Source organism: Schistocerca nitens, chromosome 3, assembly GCF_023898315.1.
Source record: "Schistocerca nitens isolate TAMUIC-IGC-003100 chromosome 3, iqSchNite1.1, whole genome shotgun sequence".
Taxonomy (NCBI): domain Eukaryota; kingdom Metazoa; phylum Arthropoda; class Insecta; order Orthoptera; family Acrididae; genus Schistocerca; species Schistocerca nitens.
This window is the reverse complement of record NC_064616.1, coordinates 308,198,483-308,221,801: the sequence shown is the minus strand read 5'-3', so window position 1 is coordinate 308,221,801 and position 23,319 is coordinate 308,198,483. Positions and strand designations below refer to the sequence as shown.

At 46.7% G+C, this 23,319-nt stretch overlaps 8 non-coding genes across 8 annotated transcripts; all 8 read left to right on the top strand.

Moving 5' to 3' along the window:
• Positions 1–15,651: 15,651 nt before the first annotated feature.
• On the top strand, positions 15,652–15,725 carry Trnas-cga (transfer RNA serine (anticodon CGA)). The gene has a single exon. It is a non-coding gene; the product is annotated as a tRNA-Ser (tRNA).
• Positions 15,726–15,953: 228 nt separating this feature from the next.
• Positions 15,954–16,027, top strand: Trnas-cga (transfer RNA serine (anticodon CGA)). The gene has a single exon. It is a non-coding gene; the product is annotated as a tRNA-Ser (tRNA).
• Positions 16,028–16,255: 228 nt separating this feature from the next.
• On the top strand, positions 16,256–16,329 carry Trnas-cga (transfer RNA serine (anticodon CGA)). The gene has a single exon. It is a non-coding gene; the product is annotated as a tRNA-Ser (tRNA).
• Positions 16,330–16,557: 228 nt separating this feature from the next.
• On the top strand, positions 16,558–16,631 carry Trnas-cga (transfer RNA serine (anticodon CGA)). Its single transcript has one exon. It is a non-coding gene; the product is annotated as a tRNA-Ser (tRNA).
• Positions 16,632–17,161: 530 nt separating this feature from the next.
• Trnas-cga (transfer RNA serine (anticodon CGA)) lies at positions 17,162–17,235 on the top strand. Its single transcript has one exon. It is a non-coding gene; the product is annotated as a tRNA-Ser (tRNA).
• Positions 17,236–17,463: 228 nt separating this feature from the next.
• On the top strand, positions 17,464–17,537 carry Trnas-cga (transfer RNA serine (anticodon CGA)). Its single transcript has one exon. It is a non-coding gene; the product is annotated as a tRNA-Ser (tRNA).
• Positions 17,538–17,765: 228 nt separating this feature from the next.
• On the top strand, positions 17,766–17,839 carry Trnas-cga (transfer RNA serine (anticodon CGA)). Its single transcript has one exon. It is a non-coding gene; the product is annotated as a tRNA-Ser (tRNA).
• Positions 17,840–18,067: 228 nt separating this feature from the next.
• On the top strand, positions 18,068–18,141 carry Trnas-cga (transfer RNA serine (anticodon CGA)). Its single transcript has one exon. It is a non-coding gene; the product is annotated as a tRNA-Ser (tRNA).
• The last annotated feature ends 5,178 nt before the right edge of the window (positions 18,142–23,319 follow it).

The window sequence follows — 23,319 nt, the reverse complement described above, 5'->3', positions numbered from 1 at the left end:
CGATTTTAACTTAGTTCACATGTGCTGTGATTATAGCACCCTCCCATAAAGTAGTGGTGTGAATCAGAACTACTATCCTGCAGATCATGAGAGGAAGCTGAACTGGCAGTATGAATCATGCAGCATCTCTATGCAGTTCTTTTAAGTGCAACGAGGCAGCTGTTGACTCTGGTGCAACAGGGTGACCCAATCCTATCATTTTAAACTTAGTTTCGAATTCTATACATAGCACAAGTGACCAGACAACCATGAAGGCTGTGCTCATATGCTCAGGTCCAACATCTTGAATTGTGACGTCCCATATCTCCAGGTTTACCATCAGATAGTCCGCCCCGATAGCCGAGTGGTCAGTGTGACGGACTGCCGTCGTACGGGCCCGGGTTCGATTCCCGGCTGGGTCGGGGATTTTCTCCGCTCAGGGACTGGGTGTTGTGCTGTCTTCATCATCATTTCATCCCCATCCGGCGCGCAGGTCGCCCAATGTGGCGTCGAATGCAATAAGACCTGCACCAAGGCGGCCGGACTTGCCCTGCAAGGGGCCTCCCTCCCCATGACGTCAAACGCTCATTTCCATTTACCATCAGAAAACCATGCAGCTTGCACTCACATCTCCAGGTCAGCCATCTTGGATTATGTGTGCTTGTATTCACAGATTCGCCATTTTGGACTTGCCAGCAATTTAGACTTAGGGCAACTGCTCTACTTCCACAGTGATGTCAAACGAGTTCGGGGAAACCCTCTAGCATAGTTGGGCTATTTTGGGTTTTCCATCATTTTGTACATAGTGCTATTGTTCTATGACATCAGAGGGGTGGGATGGGGGAGGCGGAATGGGACGTCTGTCAACAATGCATGATGTCATAGAGTGGGAGGGGGAGGGGAGAGCTCTGGCAACTATACAGGCTGTTCTCGAACTGGCATATCCCTACTACTGGTATATAACGGGTGTGAAAAGCGTCAAATTTTTGAGTGATCACGGCAAAGGACAGAGAAATGATGCATACTCATGTTAGAATCAGCACCTGGTAGAGTTGGAAAGGGACCTCATTGTGGGTCTCCATTTGACCAACTGTTCGAATTGGTCAGTATCCATATTAGTGTGGCATTCAGATGTGACAGTGACCTGATGTTGGACTGCTCAGAAACATGAGGGCAGGCATGCTTGTCTTCAAGTTTGTGGTCGACCACGCATGACTACCACAAAGGAGGATCACTGTATTTTGCACAAAGCACATTGTAACCCTTTCACTTCTGTGCCCGCCATCCGAGAAAAAGTTATCGACTTCCTGCAACATTCTGCCTCATCCAGCACCATCGGCTGGAGACTAGCAGCTACTGGACTAGGGAATTACCATGTCACACATAGGGTACCTTTAAGATCACAACGCTGATGGCTGCATTTGGATTGGTGCCATGGCTAGGAAGCACGGACTGCTGATGAAGGGTGTTGCATTGTGCTTAGCGATGAGTTGTGGTTCTGCACTACTGTGGATGACCATCGTTGGCGTGTAATGTGGCGTTCTGGGGAGGGATCTCATTTTTCAATGTTTTGGAGAGGCACAGTAGTATTATTCCACAGGTCATGGTGGGGAGCCATCGGGAATGACTTCAGGTCGCAGCTGATAGGGACTGAGGGAACTCTGCTGGCACAACAGTACATCACGGACAGCCTGCGTCTTCATGTTTACCTCTCATGTAATAGCATTGTGATTTTTCAACACGATAAAGGTCGTCCACACATGGCACATGTCTTTATGAACTGCCTGCGTGATGCAGGGTACTCCCATGGCCAGAAAGGTCCTTAGATCTGTCCACGATAAAAAATTTGTGGGAAGAGGTAGGCCGTCCATCCCAATGCCAGTATCCCGGATATCGAGGACTATTTAGGTCTGTTGTGGGCCAGCTTGCCTCAGGAGAGGATACAACGGCTTTATGACGCCTTTCCCAACCGAATTAGTGCATGCATCCAAGCCAGAGATGGTGAAACTTCATACTGATAAGTCGGCTCATACTGTCAAGTTGCCGGCCGCTGTGGCCGAACGGTTCTAGGCGCTTCATTCCGGAATCGCGTTGCTGCTACGGTCGCAGGTTCGAATCCTGCCTTGGGCTTGGATGTGTGTGATGTCCTTAGGTTAGTTACGTTTAAGTAGTTCTAAGTCTACGGGACAGATGTTGAGTCCCATAGTGCTTAGGGCCATTTGAACCATTTGCACTGTCAAGTTCTTTGTCAATTTGGCCCGAGGACGTAATCACTGAAGTAACATTACATACTCTCTCAATCCGCGACGTTTTATTCGTTTCCTCCTCCCCTTCCGGGGCGCTTCACTTTTTTCTCAGGCAGCGACTAATTAGCGCTACTGCATGGCGTTAGCAGACGATGCGGGGCAGGGCGCCACGTGAGGTGCTGCTGAACTACTGGTTATTCTTCCTGTTTTACCGTCCATGTTAATCTAATTGCGACTGCGCTACGGAATGAGCACGTAAAATTTCGCTATAAAATCAATTTGTTTGTAACGGAAACTAACTGACGCTTTCCACTGATACTAGGACTCGAATTAGAGACGTAATGAACAATGTGTGTTTGGGTTGACTGCAGGTACACACTGCGAAAACGAAATTGCAAATATCTGCCGAAACACCGGAAAAAATGTGCTTGACGTCTCCTAGGAGAGACACCCCGTATACAGGGTGGACAAAATACAACTGGCCCTGAAAATATTTACAATAAGACTGACGCAGAATTAGCCCTTGTTAATGAAAGTCAATGACCACCGTTGATTTCTAAGCAGCGCTGTACTCGATTTAACAAAATGTGAGACACATGTATCAGCTCTGCCTGAGAGATAGCAGTAGCAGAGTTACACTGTACTGCTGGAGCTCTCCCATTGTGTGGGATTCATTGAGTACACTTGACCTTTCACATGCCCAACAGGTAAAAATCAGCCTCTGCTGATTGCTCTCTCCTCACCGAATCACCCATGCACTCTTGACAAGGATGCCAAGGCGGTGTGCGCTGTTGCTCCATCTTGCTGGAAATATCCGTACAGTCGTTCGTCTTCTGTGAGAGTTAAACATTTTCTGGACGCACCAGTTACTATTAACAGTTTGGTGAAAGGATCGTGTTACGATGCGAACACCAGACGTTATGCTCAAAACACCAACCTTGAGATTATGCAACGACTCTTCAAACTACTGATGACGATGTTTTGGTGCATAATGGCACATGTTCTGTGAGTTCACATACCCTATCAGTCTGAACCAGGCCTCATCTAAAGAAATGATGAACTGAAGACCCGGAAGTCCTGATTCCATTTCATTCAGAAACCACCGGCAGGTCTCAAAACGCGAAAGCTCTTCCGCACATCGGGTTAGCCGAGCGGTCTAGGGCGCTACAGTCATGGACTGTGCGGCTGGTCCCGGCGGAGGTTCGAGTCCTCCCTCGGGCATGGGTGTGTGTGTTTGTCCTTAGGATAATTTAGGTTAAGTAGTATGTAAGCTTAGGGACTGATGACCTTAGCAATTAAGTCCCATAAGATTTCACACACACTCTTCCGCACATCATGACTTATGCACAAAGGTAAATTTGTGAGGCTACAGATACAGAACATTTTTGATAATGCTCCGAGACAACGATTTCTTAATTGTCACTTGTACAGGTAAACGGCACTGAGATTTCGTCGGACTTTGTTCTAGCCTTTCGTACACTCGAGTACACACGTTTCGGATATTTACGGTTTTATCCGCTACAGATACCGTATCGAGCTACTTTTCAACTAGGTTTTGTATTGCAGAAGTTGCTGGAGATTTTGCCAAAATACTTCCAGCCGTAAATTTTTGGGCAGTCTGTTTCCCATACGTTTTCCGCGAATTGTGCTTCGCCTTCAAACGTAATGGCACGGTGAAGTATTCGGTACATAGCATCCAGGAGATTTGCTTGCGCAGATATGTAACAGCAACCGACTGGTGTACCATAATCTCGGTTATAGCGTTTTCTGTGATGGGCAGTTATCCTGTTCATTAATAGGGTTCAGTTTCGCATTAGTCTTATAAATATTTTCTGCGCCAGTTTTATTTTGCCTACAATATGTATACAGTATGTAGTACGCGAAAGAACTTGCCCCCCTTCTAACAGCCGTGTACCGCAAGTCTCTAGAGGAACGGAAGGTTCCAAATCATTGGAAAAGAGCACAGGTAGTCCCAGTCTTCAAGAAGGGTCGTCGAGCAGATGCGCAAAACTATAGACCTATATCTCTGACGTCGATCTGTTGTAGAATTTTAGAACATGTATCATGCGTATCATGCCGTTTTTGGAAACCCAGAATCTACTCTGTAGGAATCAACATGGATTCCGGAAACAGCGATCGTGTGAGACCCAACTCGCTTTATTTGTTCATGAGACCCAGAAAATATTAGACACAGGCTCCCAGGTAGATGCTATTTTCCTTGACTTCCGGAATGCGTTCGATACAGTTCCGCACTGTCGCCTGATAAACAAAGTAAGAGCCTACGGAATATCAGACCAGCTGTGTGGCTGGATTGAAGAGTTTTTAGCAAACAGAACACAGCATGTTGTTATCAATGGAGAGACGTCTGCAGACGTTAAAGTAACCTCTGGCGTGCCACAGGGGAGTGTTATGGGACCATTGCTTTTCACAATATATATAAATGACCTAGTAGATAGTGTCGGAAGTTCCATGCGGCTTTTCACGGATGATGCTGTAGTATACAGAGAAGTTGCAGCATTAGAAAATTGTAGCGAAATGCAGGAAGATCTGCAGCGGATAGGCACTTGGTGCAGGGAGTGGCAACTGACCCTTAACATAGACAAATGTAATGTATTGCGAATACATAGAAAGAAGGATCCTTTATTGTATGATTATATGATAGCGGAACAAACACTTGTAGCAGTTACTTCTGTAAAATATCTGGGAGTATGCGTGCGGAACGATTTGAAGTGGAATGATCATATAAAATTAATTGTTGGTAAGGCGGGTGCCATGTTGAGATTCATTGGGAGAGTCCTTAGAATATGTAGTCCATCAACAAAGGAGGTGGCTTACAAAACACTCGTTCGACCTATACTAGAGTATTGCTCATCAGTGTGGGATACGTACCAGATCGGGTTGACGGAGGAGATAGAGAAGATCCAAAGAAGAGCGGCGCGTTTCGTCACGAGGTTATTTGATAACCGTGATAGCGTAACGGAGATGTTTAGCAAACTCAAGTGGCAGACTCTGCAAGAGAGGGTGCGTTTCTGGAAGAGGTATCGAATATATTGCTTCCCCCTACTTATACCTCCCAAGGAGATTACGAATGTAAAATTAGAGAGATTCGAGCGCGCACGGAGGCTTTCAGACAGTCGTTCTTCCCGCGAACCATACGCGACTGGAACAGAAAAGGGAGGTAATGACAGTGGCACGTAAAGTGCCCTCCGCCACACACCGTTGGGTGGCTTGCGGAGTATAAATGTAAATGTAGATGTAGATGTAGAAGCATTCTGAAAAGCTTGTACAGGTGTTGCGGGATGGGTTGTGCTGAGAAATAACTTAAGGAAAAAATTCCATACGTTGTGCAGTTTCCAAGTTAATTAGCATTGAAGTTAGCCAGTCGTGCTGTTGCCCCCGCAAATTCAGTTGGCGCCAGATACAGTCAGTGTAAGTTCTTCTCATAGCGTAGATGATAACGCACGAGACGGCTCAGCTTTTGGCTTGGCTTCGGTCCTAACTCCACCCCACGTCTAAGTTTTGTATCGTTCTCTAGTTGGTTTTAAGAAACGAAGAACACGTTTGGCGTCGCCGTGACTGCGGACGCTCTTGATTTTCGCACATAAGGACCTGATTGGCTAACCTCAATGCTAAATAACTTCGAAACGGTGCAACATATAGAATTTTTTCTTAACAGTTACTTCTGAGTACAACCTATCCTGCAAGACCTTTACTAGCTTTCCAGACTGTTTCAGACGACTCTGCACATTAAAGTCATTCAAAAAGAAACGAGCCCTTAGCTGTAAAATGAGAACCATGGAAGGGATATTAATGCCATTGCCCACACAAGAAAGTGTGCTTTCTTTAAGAGCACTTGGGCCCAGCCACGCCGCTAGAGAAACAAGGGCCAGCATCCATGTAACTATAAAGGAAGGACGGCACGCGTCGACCGTCCACTGCACTCAGTCGTTCTGACAACGGAGAAGTGGAGGCTTCAAAAGAAGAGCAAAGTGGAGCAGTACCTTTCGTAACAGTGGAAGGAGTGCGGGGAACGAAATTCTTCGAGGAATGGTACAAGGTGTACAACTTTGCTTCCGCTGTTTTTTCCCCAACATTTGAGGCTTTAATGAAACAAATTGGTTACATATGTATCATTCAAAGTATTTTTCATCGCTGGCCACTACTTTCTCCCATCTTTCGGGAGGTGTACGAATCTCGCGTCGAAAAAATTGTTCATCTTTTGAAGCGATCCACGAATCGATCCAATTTGTGACTTCTTCATGAGATCGGAAGTGCTGGTCAGCCAGGCCATGCGCCATTGATCTAAACAGGTGATAGTCAGCGGGAGCAATATCTGGAGAATACGGTGGGTGGGGTAGAACTTCCCATTTTAACGTTTCCAAGTGCTTTTTGACCTCTTTTGCAACGTGGAGTCGAGTATTGTCGTGTTGCAAAATCACTTTATCGTGCCTCTCGCTGTATTGCGGCCGTTTGTCTATTAATGCTCTGTTCAAACACATTAATTGCGTTCGATAACGAGCACCTGTGATTGTTTCACTTGGTTTTAACACCTCATAGTACACGACGCCGAGCTGGTCCCACCAAATGCAGAGCATGAACTTGGAGCCGTCAATATTCGGTTTGGCCTTCGACGTGGAAGCATGGCCGGGATAGCCCGATGATTTTTTACGTTAGGGTTATCGCAATGAACCCATTTTTCGTCACGGTCACAATGCGATGCGGAAATCCCTTCCGTTTTTGCCTCTGAAGTAACTGTTCACAAACACACAGTCAACGTCTCTTGGTTTCAGCTCACACGGGACTCAAGTTCTTTCTTTCTGTATCATGCCCATAGCCTTGAGACGTTTTGAAATTGCTTGCTGTGTCACTCCCACTAATCGTGCCAATTCTTCTTGAGTTTCACGCGAGTCTTCACTCAGCAATGTCTCCAATTCTGCATCTTCGGAAACATTCTCTCTTCCACCACTATGCCGGTCTACGACGTTAAAATCACCGTTCTTAAAGCGTTGAAACCACTGAGGACTCGTTCTTTCACTAATAGCGTCCTTACCATACGTACCTGAGTGCATTCGACAAGACTCAGTCGCTGTTTTCTTCAGATTGAAGCAAAACAGTAACACCTCCCGCAAATGACGAGAATTAGGCTCGTAAACTGACATTTCAATCAAGAACAACTTTATGATGCGGACACAAATCGACTAATGTTAGAATGAGGTTATGTTGACCGAGGTCCAAGCTAACTGCCTGACGTCTGCGATCTGTTTCTTTCGATCGCTACTTACCGTTGTCGTCACTTATCGGCAAACGGCGGAAGCAAAGTTGTACACCTTTTACAAAGGCACAAATAACACTATATGTCCGTTGCAAGGGTCAAGGCGTGGCACAACCGATGGAAGGAAGGACGGATGTCGTTGGTCGATGACAGACGATCTGGAACGTCACACCGCATTGCCGATACTATTTTCCAGCAGTGGATGCCCTCATTATTGAAGATCAGCGAGTTACAGAGGCAGCCACTGCCCCAGAGGTCGGATTGAGCGTCAGAATTGCAACGAGCATTCCGTGCTTTCCAGGGGACCAAACAGCGACGTCATCGATCCTGTCGGATGAGGGAAGGATGAGGACGGAAATCAGCCGTGCTATTTCGAGGGAGAATCCCTTCATTTACCTGAAGCGATTTATGGAAATCACGCTAAACCTAAATCAGGATGGCTGGACGGGGGTTTGAACGGTCGTCCTCCCGAAAGCGAGTCCAGTGTGCTAACCACTGCGCCACCTCGCTCGGTCATTTCTCTGTTTTCAGCACTAATGAGTGCAGCAGCGGACAGTCAATGCGTGCACGTGCTCGCTCTATCGTCATGTAGGTCTTGTGCCCAATTCCCTGTAGCGGAGAAGTTGGGGTCTTTGCTCTTATAGGGACCACATGTTATTCTGTAGGCAATGAAATTACGAAATCTTCAGCGGTTTTCATTTTACAGCCTCTGGCTCGTTTCTTTTCGAATTATCCTGTATGGGAACACCAAAAACCGAATATTACCATGTAATATGATGTAGAAAACCCGTTGGCATTCAAAATAGCTTCCAGTCGTCTCTGAATAGATACATGTAAGTGCTGTGTGGTAACGATGATGAAGTTGGATAGCAGTCACGCACTCATCGCTCCAATGTCAACCACAAAGATTCAGTAACCCTAAGGTCTGGTGACTGTGGTGGGCGATGCAACAATTCATCGTCGTGATCACAAATCCAGTCCTGGACCATGCGAGCTATATCAACAGGAGCCATGTCGTCTTGGAACATAGCATCACCATTGAGGAAGAAACATGGTTTCATGGGACGGACGTTATCAGCCAAAATGGTCACGTAATCCTTGGCAGTAATATGATCTTGCAGAGTAACGATGGAGTCCACGGAATAAAACGATATTGCTGCCCGAATCATCATCGGCCCCCGCCATTTTTGCACTCTAAGGACATAAACTCGGCCAGAGGTTGGAAACAGTGTGAAACAAGTCTCATCCACCCAAATGACTTTCTTCCATTGCTCCGTAGTGCAGGTTTTATGGTTTCGGCACCACATTTACCTGTTACGTCTGGTTTTAGAATTCCAGCTCGCCTTGTAATTTCCTGGTTATGCAGCTCCCATCGTGTTGCTTTGGTGCTGACAGTGTTCGAGAGTGCGACGTTCAGCTGTCGTCCTCTTATTTCTCGCCACAGTCCTCTTCAATGAACGTTTGTCACGATCACTCAGTGCACAATGTCGTCCGCGTTGTGATTTTTGGCTCATGTTTTCCATATGCGGGAGAAATCTTAGATATGGTGCCTCTTTAAACATCAAACACTTCAGCTGCCATGGTTATGGAAGCAGCCACCATACGAACACCAACATTTTGCCCACGTTCGAATTCACTTAGCTGAGACCTAATCCACTCGCGACCACACAGAAAACTGTTTTGATGACGACTAACATGTGCAACGTATTGTGGACATTGCACAGGTGCTGTTCGTGGTCAAACACAACAGCGCCGCCAACAGGCTTGGTTAGCATCTGCATTTATTTAAAGCATGCATTTCTCGCAGTTTTGCCGTTTTTATGTTCAGCGACTATATACACTCCTGGAAATGGAAAAAAGAACACATTGACACCGGTGTGTCAGACCCACCATACTTGCTCCGGACACTGCGAGAGGGCTGTACAAGCAATGATCACACGCACGGCACAGCGGACACACCAGGAACCGCGGTGTTGGCCGTCGAATGGCGCTAGCTGCGCAGCATTTGTGCACCGCCGCCGTCAGTGTCAGCCAGTTTGCCGTGGCATACGGAGCTCCATCGCAGTCTTTAACACGGGTAGCATGCCGCGACAGCGTGGATGTGAACCGTATGTGCAGTTGACGGACTTTGAGCGAGGGCGTATAGTGGGCATGCGGGAGGCCGGGTGGACGTACCGCCGAATTGCTCAACACGTGGGGCGTGAGGTCTCCACAGTACATCGATGTTGTCGCCAGTGGTCGGCGGAAGGTGCACGTGCCCGTCGACCTGGGACCGGACCGCAGCGACGCACGGATGCACGCCAAGACCGTAGGATCCTACGCAGTGCCGTAGGGGACCGCACCGCCACTTCCCAGCAAATTAGGGACACTGTTGCTCCTGGGGTATCGGCGAGGACCATTCGCAACCGTCTCCATGAAGTTGGGCTACGGTCCCGCACACCGTTAGGCCGTCTTCCGCTCACGCCCCAACATCGTGCAGCCCGCCTCCAGTGGTGTCGCGACAGGCGTGAATGGAGGGACGAATGGAGACGTGTCGTCTTCAGCGATGAGAGTCGCTTCTGCCTTGGTGCCAATGATGGTCGTATGCGTGTTTGGCGCCGTGCAGGTGAGCGCCACAATATGGACTGCATACGACCGAGGCACACAGGGCCAACACCCGGCATCATGGTGTGGGGAGCGATCTCCTACACTGGCCGTACACCACTGGTGATCGTCGAGGGGACACTGAATAGTGCACGGTACATCCAAACCGTCATCGAACCCATCGTTCTACCATTCCTAGACCGGCAAGGGAACTTGCTGTTCCAACAGGACAATGCACGTCCGCATGTATCCCGTGCCACCCAACGTGCTCTAGAAGGTGTAAGTCAACTACCCTGGCCAGCAAGATCTCCGGATCTGTCCCCCATTGGGCATGTTTGGGACTGGATGAAGCGTCGTCTCACGCGGTCTGCACGTCCAGCACGAACGCTGGTTCAACTGAGGCGCCAGGTGGAAATGGCATGGCAAGCCGTTCCACAGGACTACATCCAGCATCTCTACGATCGTCTCCATGGGAGAATAGCAGCCTGCATTGCTGCGAAAGGTGGATATACACTGTACTAGTGCCGACATTGTGCATGCTCTGTTGCCTGTGTCTATGTGCCTGTGGTTCTGTCAGTGTGATCATGTGATGTATCTGACCCCAGGAATGTGTCAATAAAGTTTCCCCTTCCTGGGACAATGAATTCACGGTGTTCTTATTTCAATTTCCAGGAGTGTATAATGGGTGTAAGTGCAAATATTTTTATTGGTGACTGGGTTCAGTGAACTGAACAACATTACATCAGTCTTTACCTCACTTGCAGACTAATAATTATAGCTATTAGTAGTAGTATGTTACTAGGTTGGTTAGTACCTCCAAGTACATGTGGCAAGAGAAAGCCATTAATGCTTGTTTTCCCCTAGGCAGCACATTAGGTGTTGAAATGTGGATGCGTGGACGCAAAACTGTTAGTCTACACTGCAGTCGTAGTCCACTTAGTGGTGTAGCTATGACTCTAGAGAAAACATCAGGTAGTAAATTATGTAACATGTTTGCGGGAAGACTGTTAGACCCAGAGGAACAATAACTAACACACTGAAGTTGGTGCATATTGAAGTACCAATGACCACAATATCTGCAATTATACCCCATACACCATATATATGGTGTAACACATATAAGTACAGATATTTTTATGTGTGTTATCTTAGACCCTGATATACATATATATACAGCAGAACAAAACAAGTTCCACAAAGTACATAAGCTGAGTATGGATATATAAGAACATTCAAACGAGAAAATATTTTGGGACAGTGCAGTGAAGTGTGCTAAAAATCTGACGCCTGTATATGGAAGAATGGATGGAAGTAATAAAGGAGCCAAAAAACGAGCGTAGTAAAACTAGTTTCTGAAATGAGTACTGTTTATTACCTGGGTAGAACGGTTTTTAAGCAAAATCGTAATTGTCACCCCACAACTGAAAATGTTTTAAATAAAAGGAAATGCGTATGGATCGAATAATACTTTACACAGATGCAAAAGACGGAACTGCTACCATTCTACTCGTACAAAAAATGAATAGAGATAGATCACAAATACGGAGTGGGAAGAATGGGGAATTAACTATCCGTGTCCTTTTCCAAAGGAACCCCTCTGACATTTGACTGTAAACGATCAAGGGAAACCACGGAGAAATCCTAAATCAGGATGGCCGGTAGGGTATTCGAACCGTCACTGTCCCGAATGTGAGTAATCTTCGGACGATAAAGACGACGAATCAGCCAAGAATGGTGAATGATAGCAGTACTTGTAACGCGTTATCACCAGGCTCTTTCGTCGCTGACAGATTTTGTTTCAAAAAAAACTATAGATGAGGACTATTGCAAAGCAAAGAATAACATGTTCATGAACCTCAAGTACAATAGTAATGATTATGACAGAGGTGCCAGAGAAGAATGACTTTGCAGAAAACAAGAGATTCAAGAAAAGGACTGAAATGTCATGGAATTTGACTTTGAACCAAGCTTCCTAGAAGGGATCAAAAAAATTGAAATGGGTAATGTAAGTAGGCTGCTTAGGTTTTTATGTTGGTAACGCCACGTAGTGCTCTGTATGAAAATCACTGACTGCGCAGTGTGCAGTCTGTGGCTGGTTGGACTCACTGTTGCATTATTCGCTAGTGTAGTGTTGGGCAGTTGGATGTGAACAGCACGTAGCGTTGGGCAGTTGGAGGTGAGCCGCCAGCAGTGGTGAATGTGGGAGATGCCAGAGTTTTGAGAGATTACTATGAGCGGACGATTTGGACGTGTGTCCGTCAGAAGAAGGAAATTTGTAAGACTGGATGTTATGAACTATATATATATATATATATATATATATATATATATATATATATATATATATATAATGACTTTTGAACACTATTAAGATAAATACATTGTGCCTTCAGCAGTTAGAATCTTTTATTTAGCTGGCAGTATTGGCGCTCGCTGTATTGCAGTATTCGAGTAACGAACATTTTTGTGAGGGAAGTGAGTCATGAAAGGTATAGGTTATTGTTAGTCAGGGCCATTCTTCTGTAGGGATTATTGAAAGTCAGATTACGTTGCGCTAATGTGTCAGTTTAGTGATGATCAGAATAAGTACAGAGAGAACTGTCTGAGTACGTTCAGATTTGCTCAGCTGTTTGAAAATTAAATAAGGTAAGAGTTTTTCCAGCACTGTCATTCTTTATATACAAACGGGAAGTTTCAGTAGTCCAGCCGTGAGCTCAACGAAGCAGTTAAAAACGCCAAGGAGGCACGAAGAGACAAATCCAGAAAATTTAGTTCTGTGATGGTCTACTTCGAACCATTTCCGAGTAAAACATGCCAGAAATATGAAGAGACGCAGAAAACGGAAATAGAGGAAATGAATAAAAAGAGTGGAACTGATAAGAAATACAGGGGGCAGAAACAGGAAGTGGAATAATAGAAATCCGTCATTAGCAAGTTGTTTATTGAGGACCGCGAGAAACTACGCGAATTTAAAAGGCAATTGCAGGAACAAAAGAGTTTCCAAGAGATGATGGATGACTTGCATGCTGACACAGAACTGCAGCCTAGCTGAAGTACTACACCTTGACAGAAAAATCTGAGAAGAGAGGAGATCGTTGAAAGTTGAATACGTCCTAGCTTTGTGCAGATCTGTCAAAGACCCCAAGGAAAAGAGGTGTTAGGTTCTAGAGACCACAGTAACCAGATAAAAGTAATGGCACAGCAGCGTCCACAGAAAGTGCTGTTAGTGCTGGAAGATCTGAGTATGGACTTACTAGAAGTATGGCGAACCGTTACTGGAGGTAAAGCTGTTCTCAAACCGAATGTAGGTCTGAACACTAGACTTATCCAATTCGAACTGAAATGTCGTTGCCTTCCTGTGACCATTGAGCTGACTTACCCAGCAAATTATAGGAGGACGTACAGTTTAACTTGGACTGCGAATCATGGTGAAGCTTGGCTTTTTCACAGATATAAATCATTGCCACAGGGAAAATAAGCAATAAATGACAGAAAGATCCTAGGACCGACCAAAGATCGAACTGTTGGGGTTTGAATTCGTGATCTAACATTAGCCACTGGATCGTTGTTGGTGAAGACATTAGGAAATTCGCTAAGTCAGCTAGAGGGTGTGCAGTTGCAACTGTATTTTACGACAGTTTTAGCAACTGAAGCTGTCGTTTAACATTCACCCAGTAACATTCGAGAAGGATATTCGCGGTTCGTTCCCGTGTCTGTAGACCAGAAAAATGAATGTTTACATAAAGGGCGATTATCATTAAACTTTCGCTACTTAAGACAGACTAGAAGGTTGGTTCAAATGGCTCTGTGCACTATGGGACTTAACATCTGAGGTTATCAGTCCCCTAGAACTTAGAACTACTTAAACCTAACTAACCTAAAGACATCACACACATCCATGCCCGAGGCAGGATTCGAACCTGCGACCGTAGCGGTCACGCGGTTCCAGACTGTAGCGCCTAGAACCGCTCGGCCACTCTAGACTAGAAGGAAAACTATTCACTGTATGGTTCTCAACTTCATAGGAACAATGTCCGGGTTGTGCGCTGTAGGACTTATGTTGTTAGTGTCATGACTTGCCGTTAGACATCGGTACTGGTGCTGCGAAGTAGGGTTGAAACACAAGCATTAGTGTACATTATAGTTGCAGTCAAGATGAGTGTGGGAAAGGTGAATACGGCTTTAGTGGCAAAGTTGTTTCATCAAAACAACGACGATAGCGCTGCTGCTCTTCGCAAGTATTGACGCATTAAAAGAATCCGGAGAGGTCCTCTTTTCGCATCGGGATAGAAGAACATGATTCGAAGTTCGAATTAACTGGCGATTTGGGAATTTTTCCTGGAAGAAGCCGATGGGCAATTGCGCCACAAATTGTTGAAGAAGTTTTTGTTGGCGTGGCTGAGAATGTTGAACGCAATGTGCGATCTTCAAGCATGCACGAGCTGTGTCACGGAAACTGAACATTCTGTGGTCCACTTTTCGAAAAGTACTGCGAAAAGTTGTGAAATGATATTCCTTGTGCGCTTCCAGGCTGTCGTGGATGCACGTTGTAGTCACACTGGGCAACGTTTGTAACCTAGAACTTAAAAGTGGTACGCAATTAATAAATGTTATCCTTTCAAGTGGAAATTAAAATGTGTTTCTTTCGATGGTTTATTCATCATTTTTGTTCCGTATGCTGTTATAAATATTTTCACAAAGTTTCATTGCCCTACAAAAGTTGAATTATAGCCACCCTGTATATAATCTGCGAGTAAATGCAGGGTTCATTGAGGTTTTCAGTCCAATTCTATTATCGTCTTGAGCGGGGGAAAGATGACTGCCCTCCCTGATCTCTCTTATATTATTTTCACGACCACTACGCGAGTCATACGACTGCGAAAGCAGAATGATCTCACAGCCTTTTGTTGAATACATGTTCTCTAAATTTATCCAAGATGGTTTCGTGAAGCCTACGTCATCTTTCTTTCAATGACTACCATTCCTATTGTGCTTTCGCATGGACTGTACGGACCTGTTAAGATCATTGAAGCGCATCTCTGAATGCGTTCGACATGTTTTGCCTGTCACAATGATCAACCAAAAGTCATGACCACTGCCCACCCGCGACGTTGGATGCCGCCTGGTGGCGTTGCGGGCACGTGATGCTGTAACGAAAGTACGAAAGCAAAGCAGCCACGGACGGGGGATCACCCTAGAGAAGACATGGGGTGCAAATGGGGAAATCCGTTGAGATAACCGACTTTGGCAAAGGCCAGAATATTTTATTACGCAGAGCCTGTGAACGTGTATCTCTAACACGGAGAAGATGGTCGAATGTTCACGTGCTACTGTTGTGAGCATCTACGGAAAGAGGTAGGACAGTGAAACTACCACGAGACACTAAATGCTTGAAACTTCCTGGCAGATTAAAACTGTGTGCGCCGACCGAGACTCGAACTCGGGACCTTTGCCTTTCGCGGGCAAGGAGTGCTAGTTCTGCATGGTTCGCAGGAGAGCTTCTGTAAAGTTTGGAAGGCAGGAGACGAGATACTGGCAGAAGTAAAGCTGTGAGGGCCGGGCGTGAGTTGTGCTTCGGTAGCTCAGTTGGTAGAGCACTTGCCCGCGAAAGGCAAAGGTCCCGAGTTCGAGTCTCGGTCGGCGCACACAGTTTTAATCTGCCAGGAAGTTTCATATCAGCGCACACTCCGCTGCAGAGTGAAAATCTCATTCTGGAAACATCCCCCAGGCTGTGGCTAAGCCATGTCTCCGCAATATCCTTTCTTTCAGGAGTGCTAGTTCTGCATGGTTCGCAGGAGAGCTTCTGTAAAGTTTGGAAGGCAGGAGACGAGATACTGGCAGAAGTAAAGCTGTGAGGGCCGGGCGTGAGTCGTGCTTCGGTAGCTCAGTTGGTAGAGCACTTGCCCGCGAAAGGCAAAGGTCCCGAGTTCGAGTCTCGGTCGGCGCACACAGTTTTAATCTGCCAGGAAGTTTCATATCAGCGCACACTCCGCTGCAGAGTGAAAATCTCATTCTGGAAACATCCCCCAGGCTGTGGCTAAGCCATGTCTCCGCAATATCCTTTCTTTCAGGAGTGCTAGTTCTGCATGGTTCGCAGGAGAGCTTCTGTAAAGTTTGGAAGGCAGGAGACGAGATACTGGCAGAAGTAAAGCTGTGAGGGCCGGGCGTGAGTCGTGCTTCGGTAGCTCAGTTGGTAGAGCACTTGCCCGCGAAAGGCAAAGGTCCCGAGTTCGAGTCTCGGTCGGCGCACACAGTTTTAATCTGCCAGGAAGTTTCATATCAGCGCACACTCCGCTGCAGAGTGAAAATCTCATTCTGGAAACATCCCCCAGGCTGTGGCTAAGCCATGTCTCCGCAATATCCTTTCTTTCAGGAGTGCTAGTTCTGCATGGTTCGCAGGAGAGCTTCTGTAAAGTTTGGAAGGCAGGAGACGAGATACTGGCAGAAGTAAAGCTGTGAGGGCCGGGCGTGAGTCGTGCTTCGGTAGCTCAGTTGGTAGAGCACTTGCCCGCGAAAGGCAAAGGTCCCGAGTTCGAGTCTCGGTCGGCGCACACAGTTTTAATCTGCCAGGAAGTTTCATATCAGCGCACACTCCGCTGCAGAGTGAAAATCTCATTCTGGAAACATCCCCCAGGCTGTGGCTAAGCCATGTCTCCGCAATATCCTTTCTTTCAGGAGTGCTAGTTCTGCATGGTTCGCAGGAGAGCTTCTGTAAAGTTTGGAAGGCAGGAGACGAGATACTGGCAGAAGTAAAGCTGTGGGGGCCGGGCGTGAGTCGTGCTTCGGGAGCTCAGTTGGTAGAGCACTTGCCCGCGAAAGGCAAAGGTCCCGAGTTCGAGCCTCGGTCGGCGCACACAGTTTTAATCTGCCAGGAAGTTTCATATCAGCGCACACCCCGCTGCAGAGTGAAAATCTCATTCTGGAAACATCCCCCAGGCTGTGGCTAAGCCATGTCTCCGCAATATCCTTTCTTTCAGGAGTGCTAGTTCTGCATGGTTCGCAGGAGAGCTTCTGTAAAGTTTGGAAGGCAGGAGACGAGATACTGGCAGAAGTAAAGCTGTGAGGGCCGGGCGTGAGTCGTGCTTCGGTAGCTCAGTTGGTAGAGCACTTGCCCGCGAAAGGCAAAGGTCCCGAGTTCGAGTCTCGGTCGGCGCACACAGTTTTAATCTGCCAGGAAGTTTCATATCAGCGCACACTCCGCTGCAGAGTGAAAATCTCATTCTGGAAACATCCCCCAGGCTGTGGCTAAGCCATGTCTCCGCAATATCCTTTCTTTCAGGAGTGCTAGTTCTGCATGGTTCGCAGGAGAGCTTCTGTAAAGTTTGGAAGGCAGGAGACGAGATACTGGCAGAAGTAAAGCTGTGAGGGCCGGGCGTGAGTCGTGCTTCGGTAGCTCAGTTGGTAGAGCACTTGCCCGCGAAAGGCAAAGGTCCCGAGTTCGAGTCTCGGTCGGCGCACACAGTTTTAATCTGCCAGGAAGTTTCATATCAGCGCACACTCCGCTGCAGAGTGAAAATCTCATTCTGGAAACATCCCCCAGGCTGTGGCTAAGCCATGTCTCCGCAATATCCTTTCTTTCAGGAGTGCTAGTTCTGCATGGTTCGCAGGAGAGCTTCTGTAAAGTTTGGAAGGCAGGAGACGAGATACTGGCAGAAGTAAAGCTGTGAGGGCCGGGCGTGAGTCGTGCTTCGGTAGCTCAGTTGGTAGAGCACTTGCCCGCGAAAGGCAAAGGTCCCGAGTTCGAGTCTCGGTCGGCGCACACAGTTTTAATCTGCCAGGAAGTTTCATATCAGCGCACACTCCGCTGCAGAGTGAAAATCTCATTCTGGAAACATCCCCCAGGCTGTGGCTAAGCCATGTCTCCGCAATATCCTTTCTTTCAGGAGTGCTAGTTCTGCATGGTTCGCAGGAGAGCTTCTGTAAAGTTTGGAAGGCAGGAGACGAGATACTGGCAGAAGTAAAGCTGTGAGGGCCGGGCGTGAGTCGTGCTTCGGTAGCTCAGTTGGTAGAGCACTTGCCCGCGAAAGGCAAAGGTCCCGAGTTCGAGTCTCGGTCGGCGCACACAGTTTTAATCTGCCAGGAAGTTTCATATCAGCGCACACTCCGCTGCAGAGTGAAAATCTCATTCTGGACTAAATGCTTGGCTGTTCACCTCTCTTCACATAACGTGAGGTTCAGAGGCTTGTCTGCTCTGAAAAGTAGGATATATGGTGATGTGTGGCATCTCTGCCGAAAGAGCACAATGCTGATGCACGCACAAGTGTTTCAGAGCACACCGTCCATCGTACATTGTTGAACATGTAGCTCCGCAGGAGACCACGTCTACGTGTCCACATTTTGAGCCAACTACATCGTCAATTACGATTGCAGTGGGCATGGGACCATCGTGATTCGACCGTCGATCAATGGAAAAATGTTGGCTCTTCGGGTGAATCACATTTTTGCTACACTAGCTCGATGGGCGCCTCGACAACGCCATCATCGAGGTGAACGGTGGCTTAAAACGTGCAGCGCACCACGAACGCAGGCTGGTGAGAGCAGTATTATGTCACGGGAGACATTCTCCTGCGCGTGTATGGGACCTGTGGCAATAATCGAAGACACGCTAACAGCTACGAACCACCTATATCCCTTCATGAATGATGTCTTCCCAGACGGCGATGTCGTCTTTCAGCAGTATAATTGTACGTGTCTCGGAGCCAGAATCGTGCTAAAGTGGTTTCAGGAGCATTATAGTGAACTCACGTTGATGTCTCGGTGACGAAATTCGCTTGACGTAAATTCTATGGAACCCATCTAGGTCTATAACGGGCGCCATCACCGCGTACGCAAATCGGCTGCCCGTTATTTAACCGAATTACATGACCTTGGCGTAGATATCCAATGCCACGTTTTGCCACAAACCAATCAATAAATTTTTGGATTCCTGATACACATAAGCAGTACTGTATTTCGTTCCAAAGACAGATAAACATGCTGTTAAGCAGGTGGTCATAACTTTTTTTTTTAGTTTTTTTTTTCTTTATTGATTTTCAATTCCCCCCGAAGGGGGCGGGCTGGCAGCAGCTTAGTACACTGCTCTACAGCCTACAGACTTTTTTAAAAACGGAAGAAGAAAAGAAACAAGAAAAACAGGCGATAAAACGGTGACTTAAAGTGTAAAAATGGCGGATTAATGCGGAAAGTTAAACAGAAAGCAAAAGGGGTTGGCAATGTTAATAAAAGACACAGGAATCAGACAAGTAACATAGTAGACACACAAGTAAAAAACATGGCGACAGTCTGGTTTCTGTTCACAAGAGATAAAAAATCACACCCAGCGACAGTATGATGGCCGTTATCAACACTCGCTATAAAACACTGCACGAAAATGGCGGCACAAAGATGACACTCCTGAGCCAAAGGCAGATGGGGGGGGACCTGGAGGAGGGGGAAGAACAAGGAGGGAGGAGAGGAAAAACGAAAAGGGGGGGAGAACCAAGGAGGGAGAGGACTCATAAGGGGGGGAGAGGGGCACGGCAGACGCGAGAGGGAATGAGAAGAAGCAGAGGAGGGAAATGCAAAAGAACTCGGGGGAGAGAGAAGGGGGCAGAGAGAGGGGAGGTGGGGAAAAAGAGGATGGAAGGGGGGGGGAGAGGGAGCCTGGGAAAAGGACAGAGGAAAGGAGGGGGAGTGAGGATCAGAGTTGATAGGAGGGATAAATGGAGGGAGAGAGGGCATCATCCAGGAGGGGGAGTTGATGGAAGCCACCTTGGGAAAGGATATGAAGGGTGTAGAGATGGAGGGAAGGGGGGACACAACAGTGAATACCTGGCAGGGGGCAGGGATGGGAGAGGAGCGGAGCAACCAGGGGGTGAGGGGGATCAAGGCGGCGGGGGGTGTAGAAGATGTGGAGATGTTCGAGGAATAGGAGCAGATGGGGGAAAGGAATAAGATCATAGAGGATCCGCGAGGCGGAGTGCATGACGCTCAAGGATCTGGAGGGACTTACAGAATTTGGGGGGGGGGGGCAGATATCCAGGCGGGACTGGCATAACAGAGGATGGGACGGATTAAGGATTTGTAGGTGTGGAGAATGGTAGAGGGGTGCAACCCCCATGTCCTGCCAGAGAGGAGTTTGAGGAGTCGGAGGCGGTTGTGGGCTTTGGATTGGATGGAGCGGAGATGAGGGATCCAGGTGAGGTGACGGTCAATGGTAAACGTTTTGGCTCATCAATGTATGTAAATTGAGGTGGAAGGGGAGATAGGAAAGGAAAGGAACTATTGATGTCAGCTGCATTGGGCCTTTATGCGGAATCAGCGGCGACGAGTGAAAATGTATGCTGGATTGGCATTCGAACCCGGGATTTCCTGCTTACTAGACAGTTGCATAAGCCACTGCGACATCTGGATACGGTGTCGGGAATCACAACTGCGCGAACTATCTGGGCACGCCTCCCGGCCCTTCCACACTCCCACCCAGCGCCATCTATCTGCGGGCTCCGTCCACGTCCTCTATGCTCGCTATTTTGAGATCACACAGGAGGCAGGAGATCGAACTTAATTGTACATCCGCACTGTAGGTGGTGGATTCATTGCCCATCGAGGTGAATCAATTATATGCATGCGTGGTATCTGTTCTTTCGGACATGTTCAAAAGAACAGACACCACAGAGTAGGTGTAATCCGCTGAATTACAGTTCTATGTCACTAACGTCAATTTGCAGTAGCGTTTTGGAACATATACTGTATTCGAACATTATGAAGTACCTCGAAGAAAACGATTTATTGACATATAGTCAGCACGGTTTCAGAAAATATAGTTCTTGTGAAACACAACTAGCTCTTTATACTCATGAAGTAATAAGTGCTATCGACAGGGGATGTCAAATTGATTCCATATTTTAAGATTTCCAGAGGGCTTTCGACACCGTTCCTCACAAGCGTCTTCTAATCAAACTGCGTGCCTACGGAGTATCGTCTCAGTTGTGCGACTGGATTCGTGATTTCCTGTCATAAAGGTCACAGTTCGTAGTAATAGACAGAAAGTCATTGAGTTAAACAGAAGTAATATCTGGCGTTCCCCAAGGATGTGTTATAGGCCCTCTATTGTTCCTGATCTGTATTAACGATACAGGAGATGATCTGAGTAGCCGTCTTAGATTGTTTGCAGATGATGCTGTCATTTACCGTCTTGTAAAGTCATCAGATGATCAGAACGACTTACAATATGATTTAGATAGGATATCTGTATGGTGCGAAAAGTGGCAATTGACCTTGAATAAGGAAAAGTGTGAAGTTATTCACATGAGTACTAAAAGAAATCAGCTACATTTCGATTACGCGAAAAGTCACACAACTCTGAAGGCTGTAAATTCAACTAAATACTTAGGGATTACAATTACAAATAACCTAAATTGGAACGATTACATAGATAATATTTTGGGTAGAGCAAACCAAAGACTGCGATTCATTGGCAGAACGCTTAGAAAGTGCAACAGGTCTACTAAAGAGACTGCTTATACCACGCTTGTCCGCCCTATTCTGGAGTATTGCTGTGCGGTGTGGGATCCGCATCAGGTGGGACTGAAGGATGACATCGAAAAAGTACAAAGAAGGGCAGCTCGTTTTGTATTATCGCGAAATAGGGGAGATAGTGTCACAGACATGATGCGTGAATTGAAGTGGCAATCATTAAAACAAAGGCGTTTTTCGTTGCGACGGGATCTTCTCGTGAAATTTCAATCAGCATTTTTCTCCTCCGATTGCGAAAACATTCTGTTGGCACCCACCTACATAGGGAGAAATGATCATCACGATAAAATAAGAGGAATCAGGGCTCGCACAGAAAATTTAAGTGCTCGTTTTCCCGCGTGCCGTTCGAGAGTGGCACGGTAGAGAGACAGCTTGAAGGTGGTTCATTGAACCCTCTGCCAGGCAGTTTATTGTGAATAGCAGAGTAATCATGTAGATGTAGATATAAATATATTGCCTACTTGATAAGAGCTCCAAGGACTGCAGCAGTTCTCTAGAACCGGTCATACTATATTCTTGATGCGATTTCCTGTACAAATGGACTGTCCTTTCGCAGATCCATTCCAACAAATTTAAATCTTCCATTCATATTCACTAATACTAATTTTATGTGAACTTCCCTTTTCATATCGCTTCTAGGTATTACCTAGATACTTATACAATTTGATGTGCTCAAGATGTTCATCAGTAATCTTGTAATTGGATACAGTCAGTTTCCTTCTCTATATTATAGGCATTATCTTTCATTTCTCCACGAGAGCTACCATTCGTTATGCCAAGTGTAAACCCTGTCCAATTCTTTCTGCATCTCCTTGCTATCGTCTAACGACGATGAATTTTTGTAGGCACCAGTAGTGAACAAACTTATAATGCTGCTGATCCTATCCCAGAACCGTTCCAATAGATTTATATCTACATTTACCTTCCCTAAGAGTAAGTTTTCGTGAACGTCTCATTTCATATGACGAGTATTACCCAAATACTCTTACATTACAAGCCCGCAGTCATAGCTAACTGGTCAGCGCGACTTATTGCCATGCGGAGGACCCTTGTTCGATTTCCACTGGCAGGGGCTCTTTCCTTGGTGAGAGGACTGGCACGGGGCAGACTCATCTTTGTGAGGCCAATTGAGGAGCTACTCCACGGATCAGTAGCGGCCCCGAGGTCAAGAAACCCGACAACGACAGGGAGAGTGGTGTGCTGACCACATGTTCCTTCATAATGCATCGTATGACGCCACCGGCTGTAGATGATACTGCAGACAGTTGGCCCCGATTGGCCCGTCTAGAACAAGAACGTAGAACTACACAATTGAGGTGCTCAAAATGTTCACCACTACTCTTGTAAAGTGTAAACAGATGAAATTAGGTTCTTCCACGTTTTTGTACGCTCAAATGGTTCAAATGGCTCGAAGCACTATGGGACTTAACATCTGAGGTCATCAGTCCCCTAGGCTTAGAACTACTTAAACCTAACCTAACCTAAGGACATCACACACATCCATGCCCGAGGCAGGATTCGAACCTGCGACCGTAGCAGCAGCGCGGTTCCGGACTGAAGCGCCTAGAACTGCTCGATCACAGCTCGCGAATTTATCCACATTTAACTAGAGTTTCCAATCATTATACCAACCTGAAGTTTTATCCAACCCTTTCTGTATCTCGTTACGATAGTCTAACAAGGATAAACTTCTGCAGACAACAAAATCGTTAACTAACAATCTTA